Source organism: Dromaius novaehollandiae, chromosome W, assembly GCF_036370855.1.
Source record: "Dromaius novaehollandiae isolate bDroNov1 chromosome W, bDroNov1.hap1, whole genome shotgun sequence".
In the NCBI taxonomy this organism is placed as follows: Eukaryota; Metazoa; Chordata; class Aves; order Casuariiformes; family Dromaiidae; genus Dromaius; species Dromaius novaehollandiae.
The window spans coordinates 6,776,294-6,782,608 of NC_088130.1; the positions used below are offsets into that span (position 1 = coordinate 6,776,294).

Genomic DNA, 6,315 nt, shown 5'->3' on the forward strand with positions numbered 1-6,315 from the left:
ACCTTCACGATATTGGATCGGGACATCTAATTGGCATCACGGACAGGATCCCTTGAGATGAGAGTGTCGTACAACCTTATGGTGTGGTGAGCGATTGTGTGTGAACGAGACGTACGAACAACTACGAAGCGAGTGCGGAGTTCCGATCCGCGGTTCCGCTCTCCCGCAAGGGAAGCGGCCAGAGAGGAACACAGCATAAGGAAGGAGTGAATGTTGAGATCTTTTTATTAGATACTAGTATACTAGTTGATGGTTTGGCCTCCTGAGGGTGTATAGGGGAAATTTGGATTTTAAGGTGTGACCCCCTCAGGACGACATCCCCTTTGTAGAACATTTTTATAGTAGTTTACGGTTTGTTCTCCTGGGAGCATATTGGGGAAACTTGGACTCCTTTAAGGTTTGGCCCTCCCGGGACGAAATCCCCTTTGTAGGATATGGCTGCCCAGAAGGCAGGTGATTTTTGTGAGGAAATTGAGAAATTGTATGATCTTTCGGAATTACACTGTTCTTGTCCCTCGCCCCTGGGACAAGACTGGGCATGGGACCATTGGTTCCAATTGCAAAGTGCAGTGGACCGAATAGCAGTCTTGCAAAAAGAAGCTAAAGTAAAGAGAGGAAAAGGGAAAGCTATTGTTTGCGCCGTGCTAGGAACGTGCCTAGCAGCTGCGGTGGAGGACAGGAAGCGGGCACCTTGTCAGGCGGAGGCTGTGGCTGCCGTGCTGCAAGCGGCGCTAACGCCCCTGCAAAAACAATTAGGGGAAATCAAGCGGGCGCTGGAGGAGGAGAAGCACCAAAATCTGATACTGAAAGAGGAGCTAAGAAACCAGCTCCTGAGGGAGGCAGACACCCTCGCCGAAACTGAAGGGCTGCTCTAGGGAAAAGGGGTACGCCAAATGTACCCCCAAAGGGACCTAAAAAGACTAAAGGAGGCCGTAGACGGCCCCCCCCCCCCGATATGTGCCCACTAATCAAAATGGAATATATATACGAGGACGACAGCGACAACCGCCCCCAGGTTGTTACCAAAGAAATCTCTTTCACAGCTACCGAATTGGCCAAGCTGCGAAAAGATTTTGCTAGAACGGCTAGGGAATCCAAAACCCAATACGTGTGGCGGGTATCCCTGTCTGGGGGGGGACGGAATCCTGCTATCTGAAAAGGAGGCAGAGGGATATTGGGGCCCGGGCATGTTCCTGACGACAGGTGATCGCCGAGCCCCGTGGTCCCTGACTCAGAGGGCCGCATATTGGGCAGGGGGGCTGGAGCCTTTGGAAAGGGGGGATCCCCTAGCTATAACAGGTTCCGCCGATCAATTGCTGGAAAGTGTACAAAAGGCAGCTTGTCTGCAAATGATGTACGATCGGGAACTCGAGCCAAACCTGAGCTCTCCGATGTTATTGCTGGTAGATCCCGAGCGGATGACGCCCCTAATACGGGGACTTCCTGATTCCCTGAAACCTATTGGGATCCAATTGCAGGGGAGAATCCAAGATGTGCCCCGCGAGGAGAGGATCGCGGCGGCCCTGGAGGGGATGGTAACCCCCGAGCATCGGTGGCTGGGGAAAAAGGTGTGGACCTGGGGGGAGGTAGCCCAGGAATTGATCAATTATGGGAGGAAATACGGGCCAGTCGGCCAGACTTGCCAAAGGGTGGAAACTAGGGCCGTGCGGGCGGCAGAGCCAGCAAGCAAGCCGCTGGCATTTTCTGGGAGGAGCCCAGACTTAGCCAGAAGAGAAAGATCCCTGACCCGGCAGGACTATGGCAATTGGGGCTGCAAAAAGGCGTGCCCCGAGACTTGATGGACGGGCTCCCGACCAAAAAACTAGAGCTCCTGGTACGGAGGTGGTCCGGACAGGGACCCCCGCCCAGACCGAAACAACCCCCCGCACCGGCGTTAAACGTTGTGGAGGAGTTCGAGAAGGGCGGTGGGAAAACTAGCTCCTCGGCCCCCTCAGGGTGAGGGGGGAGGCAGAGGGCGGATGTCTATAAGACAACTCACCTGCAATAACAAAGGAGATCTGTTCATCACCGTAGGGGTGGGGCCGAAGAAAAGGCCTGTAACCTTTCTAATCAATACGGGGGCGCAAATTACAGCACTAACACGGAGTGAGGCGGAACGGTGTGGCATCTCGGTCCCCTCCAAACACCTAATAGTTTTAAATGCTCTGGGGAAGACCCAGACTGTGCCCATGACCCTGGTGACATTGTGGTTACCAGGGGAAGAGAGTCCTGTGGACACCATGGCAGCTGTGGGGCCTTTTCAAATGAACCTCTTAGGCATAGACGTCCTGAAGGGGAAACAGTGGCGGGATTCCCAGGGGAATTCCTGGTCCTTCGGTGTTCCTCAGGTCAGAAGGCTGACCGGAGATTTTGGTGTGGCAGTGCGCTTGCTGCAAGCGGCGCCTCCCCTCCCCACTTCCCGGCTGACTAATGTAAAACCCTATCTGTTACCTTTGGGAGCTAGAGATGGTATTGGAGGACCTGAAAAAACAGGGAGTTGTGATCCCGGCACAGTCCCCCTTCAATTCCCCTGTATGGCCAGGTCGAAAACCAAAGGGTAAGTGGAGACTAACCGTGTAGACTATTGGCAATTAAATAACAATACAGGCCCATTGATGGCAGCTGTGCCAAACATTGCTGAATTAATAGTGACTATCCAGGAGCAGTCCCACCCTGTGATGGCAACAATTGATGTCAAAGACATGTTTTTTATGGTCCCTTTGCAGCCTGAGGACCAAGAATGTTTTGCCTTCACGTGGGAGGGACAGCAATACCCGTTCACTCGACTGCCTCAGGGGTACAAGCACTCCCCTACACTAGCCCATCATGCACTAGCACAAGAGCTTGAAACTGTCCCCATACAGGCAGGAGTCAAAATTTATCAATACATAGACGATGTGCTCGTGGGAGGGAGCCAGGTAGAGGATGTTGAGAAAACGCAGCGTGACACTCTTGCTCACCTAGAGCAGATAGGGCTGACAATTCCGCCCGAAAAGATCCAAACTCCCTCCAGTGAAGTAAAATTTCTGGGAATCTGGTGGAGGGGGGGGATGACCTGCATTCCCCCGGATACCCTGTCCTCATTGGACTCAGTTAAAATGCCGGAGTCCAAAAAGGACTTGCAACATGCTCTAGGGCTGCTTGTGTTTTGGAGGAAGCACATTCCCGATTTTTCAATTATTGCCAGGCCGTTATATGACTTACTACGGAAAAGGGCTCACTGGGAGTGGACCTCGACCCATGATGAGGCATTGCAGCTGCTGGTTTTTGAGGCGAACGCCTACCAAGCTTTGGGGCCAATCCACCCCACCGACCCTATCCAGATCGAATGGGGGTTTGCCCGGACCGGGCTTTCCATCCACCTGTGGCAGAAGGGGCCAGAGGGGCCTACACGGCCCATTGGGTTTTATTCATGCAGCTTCAAAGATGCTGAAAAGCGGTACACCACGTGGGAGAAGGGGCTATTTGTAGTCAGCCTCGCTCTAAGGGAGGCTGAATGAACTATTCAAAAGCAACCCATAGTTCTCTGAGGTCTGTTTAAGGTGACCAAAGCGGTCCTGGTGTTGTCCAAAAAGCAGATTCGTTGCCCGGTGTGCAATGAGCCAATAATTACACACTCAGGAGAGACATTTATTTATTTATTTCAGAGTTGCGCAAGCCTGGGTGCTCGGTGGTTTCCCACAAATCAAGCACCCCTCCCCCCCCCCCAAACTTTTCAGGTAGCATTTATACAATCAAATTTGCCATATTTGTGACTTCCTTCCTCTTATTTGCCGTATTTGTGACTTCCTTCCTCTTTCACACTGATTGGTTAATGATTTCTTCACATTTCCCTGGGTCCCACCCCTGCTTCTCAAAGTCCTGGTCAATTAATTAACACTGCCCCAGCTGGGTCAGTAGGTGTTATCTTCCAAGGCCCTGAGGAAGAAGACATAATCCAGACCCCTTAATCAACACTGTTTTAACAGTGAGAGGACGCTTTTTACTTCCCAAGGTCCTGGCGCCCAAACAGGCCTTATTTCTCAGCCTTGGCATCCTCCCTTCTGGAGAGTGGGGCACAGGAATGCAGACTGCTTGTAACTCCCTTATCTTTCCAGCCTGCACCAGCTCTGAGGCCTTTTCTTAACGAACCAGGAGCGCGGCCTAAGGCTTCAGCAAATTTAGCTACTTATGCTAAGCAAGTGTGCGGCTACTCATGCTAAGCAAATTCTATCTAAGATAGAAGTTATCCAAATCTACCTACTTCAAACATTCTTTCTGAGCTTCTCAGGGTTGTCTTGTAACAATTCCCCCCTTTGAGACTTATATGATCATTTTCATATTAGTCTCACTCTTTTAAAATCTTTCCCATATTAATTTTGTATAACACTTAGAAATACATTGAATCACTACATAAACGCATACAAAAACTACTAACACCAATCCTAGAATTGTTAAACATTTTTTAACCCATGAGCTCACATCAGGGAACCAGGAAGTCAACCATTTCCATGTTTCTTCAAATCCGAAAGAAGTATCATCTTTCTGAACCCCATGTAAGATTTCAGTCTGCTTCCAGATTTCATTTAGATCGGTAGAAATTCTCCCGCTTTGATCCACATATACACAGCAACTAGTATTTATTACTGTACATACTCCTGCCTGAGATGCCAATAACATATCTAGAGCCATCCTGTTTTGGGTACTTATTTTAGCAGTTTCTGAAACCTCCTCTTGTAAAGCTGCAATGGCATCAGAGGTTTTATTCCCTATTTTTTTCAATAACTGCTGAAATATTTACTATTGCTTTTTCAAGTTCACTCACTCCCAATTGTGGAAACAGCCACCTTACGAATGACTGAAACCTAGTAGGTCGATCTATTAAAGGATTATTGACCCTCTTTTGTCTCCTCATGAATGTTCTTAGCCAGGATTTTTGATATTTATTACTCAGTTCTTTTCTTATAGTAACATTAGGGATTATTGCCCCTAAAGTACATGTCCCTGACCAATTAGGAGGTAGCACTTTTCGTGCCTTGTTCCCACACAACCAATACCATCCACTACCTTTCGGAACATGCCACCCATTTAGTTCCTTACTTGGCCATTTATAACCTATTTCAGGTATATGAGAGCAATTTTTATAACCTCCCACCTTAATGGCTCCAGTACAGTTGATCGGTTGCTTTCCATAGGGTACAGTTTTTTCCCACCATCTATTACTATTATTACATCTTCGGATACATTGATAATAATCTCCTGTCACACTCTGGACTTCCCATTCCTGTTCGGTTGTTTCATTATATTTCGTTTGATCACTATCATTTCTTATCTGTTTCATAAATTCCATAAAGGAAAAATTAAGAGGCACTCCAATTAGGGGGAAGCCCTTGTTGGAATGTTCAGGGAAGTGGGTACACACCCAGCAATCCTTCTGGTTAATTATCTTCATAGATTTCGTAATTACTTCCAAATGGAGATTATGGCTCCAAAATCCTTCCTGATTCCCTTTAATTGTTTGGCTCAGGTAACTTAGAAAAACTAACCACCACATTTCTCCCCTGGTTATTTGGGAGAACATCATTTTTACACAGATACCATAGATACCATAACAACAATATTAACCCTATTCCTAACAAACAGATTAAAGCAATTCTTTCCTGAATACAATCTAAATTTAAAACCGATTCGCTTCCAATACAACTCATATATCTTTATATATTTTTAACTTTAAAGGTTGAACTTGTTCAGCTTTCCACGTCTCTCGAGGTACTGCTTTCACTCGGGTGTAGTGGATCCAGGAATCAATTCCCTGCAGTTTCACAGCAGTATTTGTTGTTAGCAGTACAAGATACGGTCCCCTCCACTTTTCTACCAATGGCTCGTCCTTCCAGGTCCGAAGATACACTTGATCTCCCGGCTGGAATGAATGTACAGGTGAATCTAAAAGTACAGGAGATCTTAACTGGATGTACCTACGGAGAGAAGTAAGAACCTTTGCCATAGACAAGAGATAATCACTTAAAATTTGATCGCCCTTAACGTGCATTTGAATTTCATTTCCAGTTAGATTTACAGTGTAAGGTTTACCATACAGAATCTCAAATGGACTAACTTTCTCCCTAACCCTTGGGGTTATTCTGATTCTTAATAATGCCAGAGGTAAAACATCAGTCCATTTCATCTGAGTCTCCTGACACAATTTTCCTACCTGTCTCTTAATTGTTTGATTCATTCTTTCCACTTTTCCACTGGATTGTGGCCTCCAGGGGGTATGTAAGTCCCATTTAATTTGTAGTATTTTTGAGATTTGCTGTACTATTTCTGCTATAAAAT

The 6,315-nt window shown here is 47.2% G+C and overlaps 1 pseudogene; it reads left to right on the top strand.

The window, feature by feature from the left end:
* The first annotated feature begins 434 nt into the window (after nucleotides 1-434).
* Nucleotides 435-1,879, top strand: LOC135324371 (uncharacterized; annotated as a pseudogene).
* Nucleotides 1,880-6,315: the final 4,436 nt, after the last annotated feature.